The 22009-nt window shown below is 37.4% G+C and overlaps 1 pseudogene; it reads left to right on the forward strand.

Annotated features, from left to right (window-relative positions):
• The first annotated feature begins 391 nt into the window (after window positions 1-391).
• On the forward strand, window positions 392-20459 carry LOC124975693 (5'-AMP-activated protein kinase subunit beta-2-like; annotated as a pseudogene).
• Window positions 20460-22009: the final 1550 nt, after the last annotated feature.

A 22009-nucleotide genomic window follows, 5' to 3' on the forward strand; every position in this document is an offset into this window, starting at 1 on the left:
ACCCAGATCCCTGGCCAGGGGTGCGGCTTCAATTTCAATAACTTTATTGGTGGCCTTGCCTGCCTGATGGCCAAACTGCCCATGATCCCGGGAAGAGGGAGCGCATCGCTGGAGGAGATCGGGGTGCTGGAGTGGGCGCGGTACTGCGGGGGAGTCCCGAGGTCGGGTTTCCAGAGTGGGGGCGGCGGGAGACGGGGGGGGGGTGCTTGCGGGAGTTCCTGTAGGCTGGGAGGTTTGGGATCAAATGGCACTGTTTCCTGTGGTGGGGATTCCCTTCCCAAGTCCCCAGGTGCAGAGGCTGGGCCGGGATTCCCCTCACAGCCACTGGGGTATTTGTTCCCTGCCAGGAGTAGCTCTCTGCACCAAGTGGCCCCCGAATCAATCTGCAGCCATGGAAAACACCACCAGCGACTGGGTGTCTGGGGAGCGTCACTGCACTAAGGATGCACGTTTGGAGGGCGATGCATTCATGCCCCGGGCAAGAAGCACAAGATCATGGTGGGGAGCATCAGCGACCCAGGTGTCTTCAGCCTGCTGGACTGCAAGGTACTCGTCTGTGCGCCCTCTACCGTGGTGGTGCAGCTGTTGCTTGGCTTCTGGAATCCTCCTCCTTTCCTTGGCTCCTTTTCATCTCACTAAACTGGGTTACAGGAATATTTTTTTTTTAATTAAAGGGATATTTCGGGGAGGGAGGCGTTGGATCATAAATTCATCTTGTGGTGCCGCCTAAATATAAGGCACACGCGGAATTCTTGTTTTCTTGGTGGTTTGACCAAGCCTTGAGCCACATATTTATGGCAGGAACCATAGAATTCTTCCCCGCCCTCACCATCCTTGGATCTTCTAACAATTTATAGGTTGTAAACTTTGGTGGAAAACTTGAGGGGGTAGATTGTTTGAGCCACTGGTCCTAGCTCAGTTGCTTATATTTTCCTTGAAATGGATAAGTGATTTTTTTACCTGGAATTTTCTGTTTGTTTGGATCCTTTTTGCTCTTTTAGGAACTCTGCACTTTAGGTTCTTTTCCTCTTTGGCATGGTTGTGAGCACCCACCACTTGTTAACTAGAATACTTGTGCCTAGACTTGGAGATCAATGAAGGACATCATTTAGTTGACTGTTCAGTTTTTGTCTTATATTTTGTAGTTGTGGTGACTGTGCTTTCAGGTCAGCTGTGCTTTTAGGCCAACTTCTCAAGAGGGAGATCCAGTGATTCTCAGATAGCTATCTGTTCCACTCCATAGCAGTCCTTCAAAATTTTTCCTTAGACTACAAGCAACAATTCATTGCTTCCCTGAAAACCTTGCTTTCAATTGAAGGAGTTACAGGAAGAGGTCAATTGTGTCCCTCACCCCTAACAGAAAAGGCAGATGGAACTGACAGCAATGTAATTACCATTCTAATGTTTCTAATAACTTAGAAGTGTCAGCATAAATACATTTAATTCTTTCTGGTAGGCTGTTCAGGGGTGAAATAGAAAAATGGAGGGATTGAGGCAATTAAAGGATGTGTTTGAGGCTTTATAGAGAAATTAGTTTTATTTGCCACAGCAGTAGTACATGGAATTTGGATCCTATGGTTTATTTTTTTGGATCCCAATTGAGAACATCATCATAGAGTTGTTGAAAGGGGCATTTCATGGAACTTCTTCTCCATTCCTTTCTTTCCTCTCCCACTTCAGAACTTCTTCCTCATCATGTGATCTGTCTAATCAGCTATCTGAATTTACTTCTTTAAAACTTTCCCAAGGTGATCAACCTCATTGTATTTTTACCCCCTTTCCTACATCAATGACTCAGGATTTAAGTACATTGTATTTGTCAGACCATGACTGAGGTCATTGGTGTCCTGAATTAAAGCCAAATTTTTCTGTGTGAATTGGGGCCTATTCTAAATCATTCTTTCCCTCACTCCATTCTTGCAATTTGGAAAACAAGAAAATGGTTCATATAATTTTTATGGTCCCACCCAAATCTGAGGGTTTTTGACTGACCCTTTTCTTCCCTCCGTATTTTACAAAAGCCTCTTCAAACTATAATGTTAATTGTTGTTTTGCCTCTTTTATCAGTGGTTCTACTGTTTTACTTAAAGTAATCAACCTTTTTTCTAGTCAGCTGCATTCAATCCTACCACAGAAGTGTCATGTCATAAGTGGAAAGTCTTTGCTCCAAATGTTGGAGCATTAGTAGTTTGTGGCTTTCAGATTCTAAATAAAAAATCCTAAGTTGTAAAATAATTGATAGAAACAGTGGCAGTGGGGCCTTCATTGAATGCCAGCCTTTTGCAGCAGACTAATTCAGAGATTCTCAATCTTACTTATGTATTGGAATCACCTGAGATTTATTTAAATACTTTATGGAATATTTGAATCATTCACAAAGTAGGAGAACAGTATAAAGAACCCTGTGTACCTCTTACCAAGTTTAGAGATAAGTCAAAGCATGAATGAATGTATGTCATCCATACCCAAATCTACTATTTCTCCACCAATTTTTTCCACCAATTTTTTGAAGCAAATTCCAGATGTCATAACAAATTATGATGTACCTCAAAAGATGAGGGTTTTTCTCTATTTTAACATAATCACAATCTTATCTGGGATGATTTTAAACATAGATTCCCAGATCCTATGTCTGAATCAGAATCTTATGTTATTCTTAGGCATTTGCAAAAATTCCTGTCTAATGCAGCCTGTCAGACAGAATGCATTGCTTTTAGAATATGAATTCTAGGTTTTCTCTTATGCTAATTCCTTGTAATATTGTAAAAACCTCTTCAGTTTTTTTTTTTCAGATTCTTTCTTTCTTTTAGTTAATTGAGTAATTAATCTGTGCTTCTGGGACTGGAACCAAAGGCCTCATGCATTCTAGGCAAGTGCTCTATCACCGAGCTACATCTCCAAAACTTGAATTTTATTTTAGATCATGTGCCTGGTTTCTCAGACTGTAGTTTTGAGGAATAGTGAGAGACAGTATGGAAAGTAGACTTTTCCATTTCCCACCACCATCACACACAAAAAAATCCTGAGTAAATTAGCTGGACTTTTTTTATGCACTTTTTTTTTTTGTTTGGTAATATCTTTACTTAATAGTGTAAAATACTTTTTACCTGTTACCAGTTTAAGACAGGGCTTAGCAAATATTTTCTGTAAGGGATCACATGTAAATATTTTAGACTATGTAGATAATAAAGTCTTTCACAAATGCTTCCATGGTTGGCATGAAAACAGTAGATAATAGGCATACATATGAGTGTAGCTATTTTTCAGTAAAAATTTTATAAAAGCACCTGGTTTACTGGCTGCATTTTCCCAACTACTGGTCTAAAGGGATGGTAATTAAAAAAAAAAAAAAACTGAGGAGTTAATATTTTTCAGAATACTGCAAACTTAATTTGATGATATATTTTGATTATATAATTGTTTTTGTTAAAGGAAAATGTTTTTATTGTTTTTCACTGTTTGAGGTGCCAAAATTTGCATTTCTATAACTCAAATAGAATAAACCTGTCATAGGTGAGCAAGTATAATTTCAAAACAACTTTTGGTTCTAGTACTGTCTCTCACTAGCTAGGCCAACTCCTCTACACTAAGCTACATTCCCAACAACTATTTTTGCATTTTATAAAATCAATGGTCTTTTTTTAATTAATTTTTATTGTAAACAAATGGGATACATGTTGTTTCTGTTTGTACATGAAGTAAAAGCATACCATTTGTGTAATCATACATCTACATAGAGTAATGATGTTTGATTCATTCTATTATTCCCTTCCTCCCCACCCCTCCCACCCCTCTTTTCCCTCTATACAGTCCCTCCTTTCTCCACTCTTGCCCACCCCCCACCTCCATTATGTGTAATCATCTGCTTATCAGTGAGATCATTCATCCTGTGGATTTTTGAGATTGACTTATCTGACTTAGCAGGATATTCTCCAATTTAATTCATTTACCTGTAAAAGACATAATTTTATTATTCTTTATACCTGAGTAATATTGCATTGAATATATATACCACAGTTTCTTTATCCATTCATCAGTTGAAGGACATCTAGATTGGTTCCACAGTTTTGCTATTGTGAATTGAGCAGTTATGAACATTGATGTTGCTTTATCTATGTAGTATGCTGATTTTAAGTCCTTTGGGTATAGACCAAGGAGTGGAATAGCTTGGTCAAATGGTGGTTCCATTCCAAGTTTTCTAAGAAATCTCCACATTGCTTTCCAGAGTGGTTGCAATAAATTGGAACTCCACCAGCAATGTATGAGTGTACCTTTTTCCCTCATCCTCTCCAACACCAATTGTTGCTTGTATTCTTGAAAATCACCATTCTAATTGGGCTGAGATGGAATCTTAGGGTAGTTTTGACTTGCACTTCACTTATTACTAAAAATGGTGAACATTTTTTCATATTTCTTGATTGCTTGTAGATCTTCTGTGAAGCATCTGTTTATATCCTTAGCCCATTTGTTGATTGGGTTGTTTGTATTCTTGGTGTAGAGTTTTTTGAGTTCTTTATACATTATGAAAATTAGTGCTCTATCTGAAGTATGAGTGGCAAAGATTTTCTCCCATTCTGTAGGCTCTCTCTTCACATTGCTGATAGTTTCCTTTGCTGAGAGAAAGCTATTTAGTTTGAATCTATCCCAGTTGTTGATTCTTGCTTTTATTTCTTGTGCTATGGGATTCCTGCTAAGGAAGTCTGATCCTAAGCCAACAAGTTGAAGATTTGGACCTACTTTTTCTTCTATAAGATGCAGGGTCTCTGGTCCGACTCCAAGGCTCTTGATCAATTTTGGGTTGATTTTTGTGCTGGGTGAGAGATAGGGATTTTGTTTTATTCTCTTGCATATGGATTTCCATTTTTCCCAGCACCATTTGTTGAAGAGGCTCTTTACTCCATTGCATATTTTTGGCACCTTTTTCTAGTATGAGAAAATTGTATTTATTTGGGTTTGGGTCGTGTCCTCTCTTCTGTACCATTGATCTACCTGTCTATTTTGGTACCAATACCATGCCGTTTTTGTTACTATTGCTTTGTAGTATAGTTGAAGTTCTGGTATTGCGATACCCCCTGTTTCATTCTTCCTCCTAAGGATTGTTTTAGCTATTCTGGGTTTCTTATTCTTCCGGATGAATTTCATGTTTGCTTTTTCTGTTTCCATGAGAAATGTCATAGGAATTTCAATTGGAATTGCATTAAATATGTTTAGTGCCTTTGAAAGTATGGCCATTTTGACAATATTAATTCTGCCTATTCAAGAACATGGGTGATCTTTCCATCTTCTAAGGTCTTCCTCAATTTCTTTCTTCAATGTTTTGTAGTTTTCATTTTAGAGATTTTTTACCTCTTTGGTTAGATTGATTCCCAAGTACTTTATTTATTTGAGGCTATTGCATATGGAATTGTTTTCCTCATTTCTTTTTCAGCCCTTTTATTGCTTGCATATAAAAATGCTTTATTTGTGCATGTTGATTTTATAGCCTGCTATTTTGCTGAATTCATTGATGAGGTCTAGAAGTTTTCTGGAGGAGATTTTTGAATCCTCTAAATATAGAATCATGTCATCAGCAAATAGTGACAGCTTAAGTTTCTCTTTTCCTATTTGTATTCCTTTAATTTCTTTAGACTGCCTAATTGCTCTGGCTAGAGTTTCAAGGAAAATGTTGAATAGAAGTGGTGAAAGAGAACATCCCAGTCTTGTTCCCATTTTTAAAGGGGATGGTTTTAGTTTTTCTCCATTAAGAATGATGTTGGCCATGGGCTTAGAATAAAGAGCCTTTACAATGTTCAGGTATGTTCCTACTATCCCTATTTTTTCTAGTGATTTGAGCATGAAGGAGTGTTGTATTTTGTCAAACGCTTTCTCTGCATCAATGGAGATAACCATATGAATCTTATCTTTAAGTCTATTGACATGATGGATTATGTTTACTGATTTATGGATGTTAAGCCATCCTTGAATTCCAGGAATGAACCCCACTTGATCATGGTGCACAATTTTCTTAATATGTTTTTGGATACAGTTTTCCAGTATTTTGTTAAGGATCTTTGCATCTATATTCATCAAGGATATTGCTCTAAAATTTTCTTTCCTTGATGTGTTTTTGCCTGTTTCAGTATGAGAGTGATATTAGCTTCATAGAATGAGTTTGGTAGGGTACCCTTCATTTCTATTTCCTGGAATAGTTTGAGAATTATTGGAATGAGATCTCTTTGAAAGTCTTGTAGAACTCGGCTGAGAATTCATCTGGTCTTTGACTTTTCTTGGATGATAGGTTTTTAATGGCTTCTTCTCTTTCATTGCTTGATATTGATCTGTATAAATTGTGTATGTCCTCCTGGTTCAGTTTGGGAGGAGCATATGTCTCTAGAAATTTGTCAATGTCTTCAGAAGATTCTATTTTGTTGGAATACAGATTTTGAAAGTAGCTTCTCATTATGTTCTGTATCTCAGTGGTGTCTATCGTGATATTTCCTTTTTCATGATGAATTTTAGTAATTTGAGTTTTCTCTTTCCTTCTCTTTGTTAGTGTGGCTAAGGATTTGTCTATTTTGTCTACTTTTTCAAAGAACCAACTTTTTGTTTTGTCAATTTTTTGAATTGTTTCTTTTGTTTCAATTTCATGGATTTCAGCTCTGATTTTAATTATTTTCTGTCTTCTACTATGTTTGCTGTTATTCTGCTCTTTCCTTTCAAGGGCTTTGAGCTGTAATGTTAGGTTATTTGCTGTTGACTTTTCATTCTTTTCTTGAATGTGCTCCATGCAATGAGTTTTCCTCTTAATACCACTTTCATAGTGTCCCAGAGATTTTGATATGTTATATCATCATTCTCATTGATCTCTAAGAATTTCTTTATCTTCTCCCTGATGTTTTCTGTTATCCTTGCTTCATTCAGTAGCATTTTATTTAGTCTCCAAGTATTGGAGTAATTTTGGTTTTTTATTGTGTCATTGATTTCCACTCTCAATCCATTATGATCTGATAGAACACAAGGCAGTATCTCTATTTTTTGCATTTCCTAAGGGCTGCTTTGTGGCATAGCATATGGTCTATTTTTAAGGAGATTCTATGTGCTGCTGAGAAGAAAGTGAGTCCGCTTGTTGATGGATGGAATATTCTATATATGCCTATTACATCTAGGTTATTGATTTTGTTATTGAGTTCTATGGTTTCTTTGGTTGGTTATTGTTTGGAAGATCTATCTAGTGTTGACAGCAGTGTGTTAAAGTCACCCAGAATTATTGTGCTGTGGTCTATGTGATTCCTGAAATTGAAAAGGATTTGTTTGATGTACAGGGATGCACCATTATTTGGGCATAAATATTTACTATCATTATATCTTCCTGATTTATGGTTCCTTAAGCCGTAGGAAATGTCCTTCTTTCTCCCTTCTGACTAACTTTGGCTTGAAGTCCACTTTATCTGATATAATGATGAAAACTCCTACTATTTTACTGAGTCCATGTGCATGGTAGGTTTTTTCCCATCCTTTCTCCTTTAGTCTGTGGTTCTCTTTTTCTATGAGTTGGGTCTCTTGCAGGCAGCATATTGTTGGTTCTTTCTTTTTAATTCATTCTGCCAATCTAAGTCTTTTGATTGATGAGCTTAGGCCATTAACATTCAGGGTTATTACTGAGATATGATTTGTATTCTCAGTCATTTGACTTATTTTTGGTTTTTAGGTTGACTTGATTTCTTTAAGGTAGTTCCTCCCTTTGCTGATCTACAATGTTGTTTTAATTTCCTTCTCATGGAATATTTTGTTGAGAACATTCTGTAGTGCAGGCTTTCTATTTGTAAATTCTTTTAACTTTTGTTTATCATAGAAGGATTTTATTTCATCTTCAAATCTGAAAGATAGTTTTGCTGGATATAGGATTCTTGGTTGGCAACTATGTTCTTTCAGAGCTTGAAATATATTGTTCCAGGGCCTTCTGGCTTTTAGATTCTGGTTGAGAAGTCTGCTGCTGTCCATACTGCTCTCCCCCTATATGTAATCTAAATCTTTTCTCTCCAGGCCTTCAGAATCCTATCTTTATTTTGAATGTTCAGCATTTTCATTATAATGTTATTTGGTGTGGATCTGTTGTGATTTTCTGCATCTGGTGTTGTGTAAGCCTCTTGTAATTGATTTTCCATTTCATTCTTCAGGTTTGGGAAATTTTCTAATATTACTTCATTGAATAGGTTGTTCATTCCTTTGGTTTGTATCTCTATGCCTTCCTCAATTCCAGTAATTAAATTCAGTAATTAAGTAATTAAATTCTTAAATTTGGTCTTTTCATAATAGCCCATAATTCTTGGAGATTATGTTCGTGATTTCTTACCATCTTCTCTGTTTGGGAAAGTTTATTTTCAAGATTCAATATTTTGTCTTCATTTTCTGAGGTTCTGTCTTCCAAGTGGTCTAGTCTTTTGGTGATACTTTCCATTGATTTTTTATTTGGTTTATTGTTTTCCTCATTTGAAGGATTTCCATTTGTTTTTTTTTTTTGTTTTTTTTTTTTTGCAAATCTCTATCTCTTTGCTGAAATGATCTTTTACTTCCTGCAGTTGCTCTTTCAGCTTATTGGTATTATCATTCATTGCCTGCATTTGCTCTCTTATCTCATCTTTGCTTCATGGATCATCTTAATCATGTATAATCTGAAGTCCTTTTCTGACATTTCTTGCAACATATTGTCATTGGATTATCTTAATATAGAATCTAGATTTGTTTGGATCATTTTCTTCCCTTGTTTTTTCATGTTGTTCATGAATCTTCCCCTCTAGCAGTGCAGATCTGGGGTATTGCAGATTTCCCCCTATAGGCTTATAGTGGCCTACAAGTTTCCAAAACCCTTTCTTTAAGGGGAGATCAATATTAGCAGTGCCCAATTCAGACACTATGCAACCCTAGACCAAATAGCCCGTATGAAGACAATAACAAAATTGTCATAATAAACAAAATGAGTTCAAATATTATCTTTAGTAAAACAAACAGATTTGCAATAAGGTCTACAGTTTCTAGTGGAGGACAAAGAGGATGCAGATGTCAGGGGCGGGCTCTGAGGGCCCCAGAACCACACCGTGGCCTGATCTCTAAGATGACGCCTGGCAGCTTGCAAGACATAGCTGCACTCATAAACAAGTTTTAGGAAGTAACTCCGGTTGGCTGTTGTACATGAGGCAATCCTGGTATCTGCCTGGAGACTGTTCCTTGATAGGCTGACTTTCCTGGTAGTCTACTCTCTGATAGGCTGATGTTCTCAATATAAGTCTGAGACTTGTGGAATAAAACCCTTTTGGTTCCTGTGATCAAGAAAAGCGTATGCGTTGTGGTTGTCCCCATGGGCGGTGGGCAATCATAAGTGGTGCTGAAAGCCGGGACCTCGAGTTATAAAGAAGAAACTGATCAGGTAAATACAGGGAAAGTAAAGTACAGTCTGGCCAGGTTAAAGTTCACTGGATAAGCGACGAGTTAAAGTTCGCAGGGTAAGCGATGAGTTAAAGTTCGCAGGGTAAGTGACAAGTTAAAGTTCGCAGGGTAAGCAAGGAGTTAAAGTTTGCTCGATAAGCCACGAGTTAAAGTTCACTGGATAAGCGATGGAGTTAAAGTTCACGGGAAGCGACAGAGTTAAAGTTCCCGGGAAGTGACGGAGTTAAAGTTCGCGGGAAGCAATGGAGTTAAAGTTCGCGGGTTAAGCGACGGAGATTGTTTGTAAGTGCTTTCACTTTTGTTTTGCTAGTTAAAGTGCTTTGCATTGTTAGTTTAATAGAGAAATATGGGCACTGAAATGTCACGAATACGCATGGAAGGTCCCTTAAAGGAATTGCTCTGGGCCAATGGAATTCCTCTTGAAACTAAAACAGCCCGAACCAAATGCAGAGAGGCCATAAAACAAGGGGAAGAGGTTTTGGAGGAAATAAAAGAGGAAAGGTCTAAAGCATCACAATGGGCATCAATAAGATCAGAGACAGACAAGGAAAATGAAACTGGGTGTGAGGAACAACTTGTTAGGAAGAGGGAAATCAGTTTAGGGGAGGGTCCCCCATTAGGAGTCTGCCCTACTGTTATCCGCCCTTAAGGCCTGCTTCTCTCCAGGACCTCCCAAAGGGGGCTCCAAGTTTCTCCCCAAAGAGCCGTCGCCTAAAGAACCGCCGGCTCCTCCCCATTGCATCTCCTTCCAGAAACTCACAAACTCTAACCTCCCCCCTCCCTGTAGGGCCTTCCCGGTAAATGTTAAAATGTTAGTTTGGGAAGGTATGACTACTGATAACAAATTGGCCTGTGCAGGGATGAAAGATGGCTCCATGGGAAGGTGGATTGTGTCTACCAAAGGTATTGGCACACAGCTTCCGCAAGCGAGCGGGCAGATGGAAAGGGATTCCTTATCTTCAAGTCTCTTCTTTCTTGTGCTTCTATGCTAATTCCTTCTCCTCCTCCAACTTTGCCCAACCCAGCCCACCTAGTCCTCTTGCCATGAGGTCCCCACATATGCCGGTGTTGAGGGAGTAACCAGCCCAACCATCAGTGGCATGTCCTAGTAAGGAGTATGATATAGTAGCCCCAGTCCCCACAAATATTGGGAGATAATTGTTTCACAATTTTCTGCATCCAAACCTGAATTGATTACTAACCAGGATTAAGGGTTAAAATGCCCTAGGCATCAAGTTTCTGCTGGAAAATTTTAGCTCCTTTCAGATCCAAATCTCAGTCAAGGCTTACATTGAAATGTAAATAGAGAAAGCCTGAAGGCTCAGTAGGAGACCTGTCTCAAACCCCCCCCAAAAAAAGAAAAAAAGAGCAAAAAGTCCTACCTGAACTCCAGCAAAAGTAAATTTTATGGTGCTTTACTAAAGTACTTAATGGCCGCTTCATTTTTTCAGGACTCTTGTTTTTTTGAATTCTACATTTTTTTTTGAGCTCATGACTTTTTTGATCAGTTCTATTTTTTTATTCAACTAAAGTTTTGAACATCTGTTACTTTGCAATGGAGATTCACCTATAAAGTTTCAAGGCCTTTGATTTTGTGTTATTTGTATGTCGTGCTGTCTGATGTCATGTTTTGTCTGTATCAAAACTGAGTGCTCCTAAAATTAAAATTTAAAAATGTATCCAAATACTTTTAATTCACATGATTTAAAAAGGTTCAATTTAATTTGGGTAAACTAATAGAATGTAAAATGTCTTGAAAATAACTTGCAAGTCTCTAGGTGGTCAAACTAATAAAATGTTGATGTTAATAAAATGTCTAACATCAATTTTTCTAGGACTTTCCTCCAACAAGAAAAAGCTGGCAAATACTGTTCAGGACACTTGTCTAATATCTTGGGTTTTTTTTAAGAAAATAAGTGAATTAGAATTGACATGCATGGGATTACTCAAATGTGTTTGTACAGAAAATTGTTTTATGTCATCACTAAACTAAAAACAAGGTTACTAAGAGTTATGTCCTAACAGATACAATTCTATACACAAAGGATTCTAAAAGTTTCAACTGTGTTTCAATTAGAGTACTATAAATAACAAAATATTTAATCTTGTTAAATTAGAGTAATTTATCTAAATTCAGAAATTTCATAAGAGTTGTTTCAGAATGTGAACAAAGAGGTCAACAGATAGGAAAGAAAAAATAAAAGGTTCTAGATATGGAAATATATCTAGTGAAAAACAAAATGTTTCTGGGTAAGAAAGTGCTTATGTGATAAAATACATAAGGGTCTAAATAAGTGCTAAGAAAGTCTGTAAATAAACAAAAAGGGGGAACAGGGGAGACCTTCAGGTCCCCTAAAGATAAACTTTCTCTTTGCCTCTTTATTTTAAAAATTTTTAATTCTGGATAATGAGGGACGCTGTGCTACTGAGAGACATGGCAATCAAAACAACATGATAGAGCGACGGTAAAATGGAAGGATGTTCTTACAGGACAATGGAACGCCCCGGACCCGGTGCTTTACTGGAGCCATGGCTTGGTTTGTGTGTTTCCACAGGATAAAACATCACCTATCTGGGTTCCTGAGTGACTAATTCGACCAGTGCCAACGCTACCAACAAGTAACTCAGACCAACATACTTCTGATGACCATGATGCTCGTAGCCCCCCTTGAACTAACTTAAAACCTCTTTTTAGTCTCTTAGGATGCTATCTCTCTCAATGTTGGGATGCTTCTAGGTTCCCGCTGGCAGTCTTAATGTGTGTTCCTACCTTCCTACCAGTCCCAGTCTCTGTTACAGATGCGGAATTGCCAGTGTTACTATCAATAAACAGGAGAGATTTTGGCATCACAGTGGCCGTGGTCGCCACGGTAACAGTCTCTGCAGCGGCGGCCACAACCGCAGCATTGACACAACCATACAGACAGCAACAACAATCACTTGGCCAAAAATACAGCTGCAGCCTTACAGACTAAAGAGACCCTAAACCAACATCTAAGAGCAGGCATACTCCTTGTAAATCAAAGAGTGGACTTACTACAAGAACAAGTGGATATCTTGCAAGAACTTTTGGGACTGGGATGTGTTTATCCTTTAAGAGCAGTGTGTGTCACCCCTATTGCTTATAATAACCTTAGCTCTGTGGTTATGTTATCTAAAAATCTCTCTGTCTACCTTACTGGTAATTGGTCATCTACATTTGATACTCAGAGTCAATGCTACCAGGGTTCAAGTTGCATTGGTATCTGAGATGTTCTCTTTGTTAACAGTGGGCTGGAACAGTAGCTGTTCTGATTATTATCTGCTTAGGGATAGCCTGTGTTATATGCAGCCAAATCAGAGCTCGCGAAGATGCCCGACATCATCGATGGGCTATAGTACAGGCTTTGACAGTCATTGAGACAGGCACATCCCCCCAAGTATGGCTAAGCATGCTGGACCAGTAGTCAAAGACGGGTAAGATCCGTGGAAATTCATACCAACCTAAGACAGGGTTCTGACACCTGGAGGTCACAATTCCAATGACGGGTAAGGATGTAATTTGCCATGGATAACCTAAGACTGGCATGGTCCCAAGTCATCTTTTCTTTATTTAAAGAATAAGGGGGAGATGTCAGGGTGGGCTCTGAGGGCCCCAGAGCCGCACCGTGGCCTGATCTCTAAGATGACGCCTGGCAGCTTGCAAGACATAGCTGCACTCATAAACAAGTTTTAGGAAGTAACTCTGGTTGGCTGTTGTACATGAGGCAATCCTGGTATCTGCCTGGAGACTGTTCCTTGATAGGCTGACTTTCCTGGTAGTCTACTCTCTGTTTGGCTGATGTTCTCAATATAAGTCTGAGACTTGTGGAATAAAACCCTTTTGGTTCCTGTGATCAAGAAAAGCGTACGCATTGTGATTGTCCCCGCGGGCGGTGGGCAATCATATGCAGAGTGATGTAAAATGTGGCTGTTAATCGGAGAAGAAAAGAATATACAGAAGTTCTAGATAATAGAAAGGGTGAGAGTGTAATCAAAGAAATTGGATTATAGCATGCAAAAAAGGGAGAAAGAGACTGATAGAACAGGTAAACAAAAAGAAAAGAGAGCAAGAAAAGTAAAGAAATAAAAACTTAAACTTTTTTAATGAGGAAAAAAGAAAATCTACAATATAACAGTCATATAGTAATGAAACCTCCCAGAGTTCAGTAGTCTGATTCATGAGAAGTACCTAACAATAAGCTTCAATCCTCCAGCAGGTGTCTCCAGATGTGATTTGCCCCACCTAACGATCAGAGCTACAGTTTTCAGGGTTATCCTAGATGGCCACTCTGGCTTTGAAATGTGTTGGCAAATGGGGGGCTGCATCTCAGTGTGTGGACATGTTCAGCAGGAGGTCCTGGAGGTGGGACATGGTTGGTCAGGCAGAGGTCCTGGAGGTCCAGTGTGTTTTGTGTGGTTTTGGGATCCTGGAGGCTGGGTGCAATCAGTCAGTCTTGGGTCCTGGTGATAGGGCACAGTCAGTTGGTCTGGGGGTCCTGGCAGCAGAGAGCAGTCAGTGGATGCGAGAGCCCCAGAGGTAGGAGTAATTGGTTGGGCTGAGGGATCCTGGAGATGGGACTTCATCAGTCTGGCCAGGGGTCCTAAGGGGCCTGGCTGTTTTCTCAAAATGGCAGCAGCCACGTGTAATCAAACCTGCAGGTACTGTGACAGAGATCTTCCAGGCAACAGCAGGCAGCTGGTGCTCCACTGGTGGTCGGCGATCAGTTTTAAGAATAAATCTTCAGGAGAGAGGGCTTGTGTCTGGGTAGACACACAAAGCTCTAGTGAGCCTCTCTGCAGACCAAATAAGTGGTGGCTGCCACCAGTGCAGGAACAGTGTGACTCAATGGTCTTTTTTAAAATTTTTAATTAATTAACTTTAATCTGTGATTCTGGGGCTTGAACCCACAGCCTCGTATAGGCTAGGCAAGTGCACTGGCAATGAGTTACTTCCCCTGACCTTTAATATTAAATTTTTAATGCCTCTTCTTTGTGTAACTTATTGGCTAAAATAGAGTTTATAATTTTTTTATGAAGTTTGGTATCTGTAACTTTTTTTGCAGTTGATGATTGAAATCTGTTTATAGTTGCTTGTAAAAAATATATATCTGCCTTAATTTTTAAAAAATATAGCCATCTTTTGTTTTCATTTTTTCTTTCTCTTAAGAGGTTCTCAGAAGCATGTTATAATTGCCTGCCTGTGAATTAAACTGGCAATAGGGAGTATGGTTTTCTTTTTCTTTTTAAGGGCAATCTTGAAGCTATGAAGGGTAAGTAATATATGCAAACTCAAAAGTTAGACTATGATTTATACAGCACTTGAGCATAAGCCATTTGACCATTTTTGGTTCAAGATGAGGTTTTTTTCTATGGTTTCTAAAAATCTGATTTATTCTAATTTTAAGGCTTATTTTCTTAGCTGAAGCCTAGCACCTCTCTCTACTCTAAGAAGGAGAATGATCTTTTTAAGAATTCTTGGGTCACAATTTATTCTACAGATAACCTATTCCTTCTTACAGCTCCCTGGGGACAAAGAGTTTCTATCATGGCAGAAGGATTTGGATGACTCCTTACAGCCCACCCAACAGGTCCAGCCTACTATTATCCACTGGTCTGAAGGAGTCAAGAAGGTCTTCATTTCTGGGTCTTTCACTAACTGGAGCACCAAGATTTTACTGATTAAGAGGTGAAGATAAGTGTCTTGGTTGAGGCTGAGGGGTCCAGGAATAGAGCCTGACCTGTTATCCTTTCTAATAGAAGTGAACAGGCTAGACTTCCCATCTCCACCCTATAGATGCTTTCTTTGGAATATGTCCTATTTTGTGACCACTTAGTATCTATGGCATTATTTTTTACCTCATTGTGAGTCAGATGCATTACCACTTAGAATATCATTACCTCAAGAGAATTTATAATAGCTCTGTGGGTGTATTCTTTAGGATGGTGTTACACAGGTCTTTTATATGCTTGGAGGAAGCCTGTAACTGACAGAATTTGTTGCTGTGACTTCTGCACTAAAGCAAAAAGCACTGTAAAATTTGAGGTGCTAGTGTTATGTGGTACTTGCAGAGCAATGATGAATTAACTGATTATTAGAATGGCCCAGATAACTAGATAGATCATTTTCCAGTAATGGCTCACCAAAATATGGAAAGTACCTTAAGGACTCCTATATTCCAAATCTGTTAAGGTGCTTATACTTATGAGGGATCTGTTCTGCTAGAGCAAAATAGTTATAACAAGATGAACCATTTTGGGAGATCATTGACTATTTTTTTTCTAGGCATTGGTTTAAGAAACAAAGTTGGTTGGAAACATATGTCCAAGATGATATAGGTAAAGAGATTGGATGTATACATTATTTTTTACACAAGGGCACAGTGGCTTAGGGATATGGGAAGTCATTGGAATAATACTATAATTACCACTTGGTTTTCTATATTCTGTCTTCTTAAAGGAACTTGACTGACCTTCTGTTTTCTTCTACAGCCATAATGACTTCATTTCCATCTTGGATCTCCCTGCTGGGAGAGAACTAATACAAGTTTTTTGTAGTTAGACAGTGGGTTCATGATCCATCAGAGGTAAGTCTTTGGTCTCCAAAGGTCACCATGACTTAGCAGCCTCATTTTAACTATCATTACTCTCTGAATTGATGGTAGCAGTTCCCTTACCCTAAAGGATTTCTCTCAATAAAAGATGGAGATGTTGAGTGTGATCATTTGTAACCTTTAATAGATGCAGAGAGGAGGATGAGTGGAAGAGAGGGATTTGAAAAGGGAATTCAAGAATTTTTTTCCTGCTTATTGCTTCAGTCTATGGTTACCAGTTAGGTTGGCATGATTACCAATTTGACCCATGTCAAGAAATCTGATTTTGAGGTGTTTGATGTTTTAAAACTAGAGTCAAGGAAAGCTGTGAGACATCTTGTTGAGGTAATTTTATAATATTTGCTCTCTTTTGCCTTGTTTTTCTTGTAACACAGAAGTGATTTTTAAATTTCTTTCTTGAAAGTAAACTTTTAATTTGGTTTTTATTTCCATTTCTTCTCAGGAATCCTCTGAATCATTTATATATGTGCACATATTTCTTATATAAACATTTAGATCCTATTCTTTATACCAAAAAAGTCTCAGTCTAGTGTACTTTAACTTTTTAACCAAGTATCTACAGTGCAACATTTATTTTGCATTGCAGCCCAATACACACATACACAGATACACAGAAGTGTAATATGTGGTATAATGTTTGCCTTTATTCCCTGTGATGTATTCTTTTCTGTTTTTAAAAAATATTTATTTATTTATTAAGGTACTGAAATTGAACTCAGAGACCCTCTACCAACTGAGCTATAACCACAACCCCTTTTACTTTGAAACAGGGTCTCACTAAATTGCTTTGACTGACCTTGAACTTGAGATCCTCCTGCCTCAGCCTTTTGGGTCACTGGGACTACAGGCATGTGTCACAGCACATGGCCGCTATTTTATCTTTTATAGCCCAATAGTGGGCTATAGCCTATTGTTTGAAAACTCTTTCTAGTAATATTTCAAGTTTTCCATTGACCTCCGTTGGTATCACCCAGCAGAGACTAGATGTGCCTTGTTTGTCTTACTGAGCTGCCTCAGTTTAATCTGCCAGTTTGATAAATCGGTTGGCAATTCTGTAGCTTTATGATATCCTACAAGTATAGTAGTCATTGGGGAAAAATAGCTTAAAAAAACAACACACACAATATCATGCAATTCTTTTGCATATAATCAAAATTTTGTAAATTTTATTAAAAAATTCCCTGGTATTGGAAAATACCTCTATATACTTTTTTATTTTATTTTTTTCTTGCAGTGCTGAGGATTGAACCCAGCACCTTGTGCTTGCAAGGGCACTCTGTCAGCTGAGCTATACCTCCAGCTCCTTTTGTTTCCTATAATATTATTTTTTCCAAGACCTTCATCTCTACTTAATTTACTATGTCAGTAATGCAAATATTCTCCAAACCGCTTTCATAATAATTACTGTTTTGCTACTTTACATTAAGAGCTATGCCTGTCTAAGAAACTGTGCACAGTATTTATGCTGAGTATCCTTCTTGCTTTGAATTCAAAACCTACCTGTGCTACTAAGTAGTTTTACCATTGTGGACAAGGACCTCAATCCTTTTGGTTCTGTATTCCATAATGGTAAAATCAGGGGTTGGACTCAGTGTTTCTCAGCAATCACAAGTCCTGAAGTGGAGCACATTAATAATCACAGGGTATAAGGGTGACATGTTGTTTCTAAAACTTCATAGTATAATAATTATTTAGGAAATTTTGGATAATAATATTTTCATTATATAAGCTCTCAAAGTTAAGCTAGACATTCTTTTTGACTGGTAGCCAGAGATTTAAAAGGGTTTAAATATACCAAATTACATTATGAGACCACTAGTAACCTCATTTTTGCATTATATAATTCTTGCAAAGCAACCAATGATTAATAGTCAATCATAACTATAGAGAGAGAAGACTAGCATACTTTTGATATTTCTCACTCCCCTCTTTCACCTAATTTCCCAATCCATTCAGGTAAGCCTTAGAATATATTTTTATTAGGTTTTAATTTGCACTAAGTTTAGTGTAACCAATTTGTATTTTTATTGGATCGTGATGATGATGAAAAAGAAATTTAAAAAAACTATAATGTGTACTTCCCAGCAGTGTTTTGTGGATTACATGATATAATAACTGGATGTGCTTTGGAAAGTTTTTAAGATACTGTATAATATCACTGTATTTATTAATTTTGCTTTTGCTTCATATATGTTTAACTGAAATCAGTTCTTTAAATGGACTATTATAATTTTCCACTGGAGACTATAAAATATTTTTTAAATCTTTAAACAAAATCACTTTTCTTTATTGCTTAATTTTTCCTTCTATGATGCATTATTTTTTCCATTTTTGAAGTGTAATTAACATACCATAAAATTTTTCCTTTAAATTGTAGTTTCACAAGTTTTAGTATATTCAGAGTTGTGTTACATTACCACTAGTTCCAGAGGATTTTTATCATCCCCAGAAGAAATCCTGTACCCATTTGCAGTCATTTTCCATTTCTTCCTCTCTCATACTCCTATCAACCACAAGTCTACTTTCTGTCTTTATGAATTTGTCTATTCATGGTATTTTTTGTGAGACTCTTTCACTTAGCTTAATGTTTCAGGGTTCATCCAAATTGAAACATGTATCTATTTATAACACAATAATATTCCATGGTATGGACATACCATTTTGTTTATTTGTTATTGATAGACATTTATATTGTTTCTGTTTTTGTTACCATAAACATTAGCATACAGGTTTTCATATGAACTTGTATCTTGGATATATACTTGGGAATGTAATTTTTGAGTCACATGGTAACTTTCTGTTTAATTCTTTGAACAAATACCAAACTGTTTTCCCATGTGGCTATGCTATTGTAGATTCCCACTGGCAATGGGAACACTATAGTTTGAAAGTTCCAGCTTCTCCATCTTTGACAGTATTCATTAGTTTGTCATTTAATTATAGTCATCCTAGTGAGTATGAAATGGCATCTTACTGTGGTTTTGATTTGCATTTCCCTAATGGCTATTACATAGCTCTTGTTCTTATTTCTGCAGTCATTGTACTATCAGAAATCTTAGAATTTGTAGTTTTGTTATGTATTGCTTGGGTGGGGGAAAAATGAAATCTAATTTGTTCACATTGTTTGAAAGTTTGCAAGGCCTCTTCACATCCATTATCTTTTAGTTTCCTCAATAACATTGGAAATAGGGCAAGGATTCTTTTTATTTTTATGGATGAGGAAACTGACTGTGGTAAAGGCATTTTCCAAGGTTTTAAAGCTGATAAAGAGGATAGCTCTTTCCTTACCTCAAGACTATGACCCCTCTCCTCTTCATGGAATCTTGTTGCCATGTTAGGAAATTTTCTCCTTGCACTACTTGACACTTGTAGGCCCAATGGGTTAAAAGTTATGATCCATGACTTATATATTTAACATTAGTGGCCATGTATTTTTCTATGCTTTGTCCTAATTTTTGTACTTTTGCTCATATTTGTGGAAATATCTTTTAGAACTTTCCAGCTCACCCCCTGGGCCTTATAATTAAGAAATGTATGTATTTTGATCTGAAGAGAGATTCAAATCCCCACCCACCCTTCTTCCTCACCTACTCCAATTTATTCTTAACATGGACACTAATATTTCTGTAAGTATCCTGAGAGTAGTGCTGGAGGATCTGGGGAATTGTAGAATTAATTTGGTCAAAATTCAGTAATCCTAGAAGTTTGGATTACTATAAAGGTATATTGAGATTATAAATCATGTACATAGGAATAGCACTACAGAATACTTTTATCAAGCCTCGTTTGTTAGCTTATTCAGGAACTAAAATCAAAGCTTATACCTGTCTCTGTTCCTGAAAAAAATCAGGACCACAGTGTATTCTAGAACTAATTTCTGAGATTTCTATTCCAACATGAGGTAAGGAATACTTATCATTTTGGGATATACAAAAGAGTTACCAGTTTTGTTTGCATATAATTGACTTCTATATTTATTCTCACTGACTCTAAGATTACTTTTGCCATTTAATGCAAATCTTCCATAGTTGTTGAAGGTAAGATTTTTGGTTTTAGCTGTGTTAAGATTAGCAGATCTTGATGCTTAGGGTTTCTGCCATTAACTGAGAATTTTCCAAATTTTCTGTAATAAGAATGTATTATTGATAAATACTGGAGCAGATACACTATTGAAAGGAGATAAAGATAAGGTGTTCTTAACAGTCCCAGAAAGCTCTAAGAAAGAGTAAGTTGATGATTTCTCCATACAACTAATGCATTCTTTTAAATTTTTTTTGTATCTCTTAGTGTGATCCAACCTTACTTCCTGAGCCCATTCATGTTATGCTGAACCATCTCTATGCATTATCTATTAAGGCAAGTGGTGTCCTTTGTTCTTCACATCTCAGCTATATGAAAGGTTAGGGGTAACATGTTGTGCAGTGGTTACTTGCTTAGCTACTTCATTTTACCTGAAGGTGACAGTAATGGTTAAGAAGAACTTTCTTTTTAGTCAGTGGGTCATTTGTTTTTAATTTCATTCACTGTGTCTGTGTTCTGGCTGGCTGACTTGTCCAGTGATTGAATGGTCTATTTTATTTCCCAGTTTCTTTTGGGGTGGCTAGAACCTTCATACCACCTACTTATTTGAGTTCATAGCAGTAAGACATCATTTGCTGAAAGTCAGGTTTAGTTTCTAGTTCAAAGAATACATGAATGTGATAGTAAGACTTCTTTCTCTCATTTTAAATGTGGAATTCTGCTACTTTTAGGTGCCACTATCATATATACCCAAATGCTTGCTCCTATCCTGTTCAGTAGGCAAAGGAGAAATGTGACCAGACTTGCACTGCCCCTCTAGCTCTAGAGTCCTCCTTGCTTTCTCTGCTATTTTAGATTGTGGGATGAAAATTTCTGTTCTGTCCTATTTTGTCATGTCTGGGTTTAGGCTGTTAGAATAAAGTTACATAGCTCTGTGGCTGTCAAACTAAGCTGATCGTGATCAGAATGACCTGGGAAAATTTGTGAGCATACAGATTTAGTGACTCCTTCTCCAAAGATTTCAAATAAGAGCATCAAGATTCAGTAACATCCCTAACCCTTTTTGTGTTATTTTTATTTTGAAACAGGACCTCACTAAGTTTCTGAGGTTGCCTTGTACTTGTGATCCTCCTGCCTCAACCTCCCAAGACATTGAGATACAGCCATGCACCACCATGCATGGCACACTGCTTTTATTTCTTAGATGTGTGTAGCTATATTAGGGAAATCACTGGTAGAGTGACTGTAATAGATTATATGTTAATAGAGAAAATTTAAAAATATATTTTTAATTTCACTTTTATAATTACCTTGTGAGCTATTATTTTTAACCCCAGTTTTACAGATAAACTAAGGCTCACAGAAGGTCAAATTGCTAGTAACTAACAGAAAGGACTGAGATTCAGTCTCCTTATCCTAATTCCATGTTATATCCTCTGTGTCATCCTACCATGTTTACCAAATAGGTCTTTCTTTCACCTCATTCTCATTTGTACAAAATTTATGCAGGGATTGTGTGTACTGGTGTGTTTTACTATGGTTCAGATCCAGGGCAGGTGCATGCTAGGCAAGCACTCTACCCCTGAGCTCCACCTCAGCATTTTTATTTAATTTCAAGACAAGATCTTGCTAAGTTGCCCAGGCTTGACATCGAACTTGCCTTAGCCTCCTGAGTAATTAGTATTATAGGCATACACCACCATGCCCAATTAAAGTTCAATTTTTACACACCTTCTGTCATATTTAGTCTATGTGTCAGCATACTCTTGTCAAAGTGTTAATATGAGATGCATTTATTATGGATAATACAGTATGGGGTGAAGGTAGGAAAATATATGGGTTTCTAAATTAGATTGACTTGGGTTCTTGGGCTACTGAAAAAAAATGACACCATGATTATATCAAGGTCAAACTTGAATTGGCTTGTGCTTTCT

The sequence above is a fragment of the Sciurus carolinensis genome, unplaced genomic scaffold (assembly GCF_902686445.1).
Source record: "Sciurus carolinensis unplaced genomic scaffold, mSciCar1.2, whole genome shotgun sequence".
Taxonomy (NCBI): domain Eukaryota; kingdom Metazoa; phylum Chordata; class Mammalia; order Rodentia; family Sciuridae; genus Sciurus; species Sciurus carolinensis.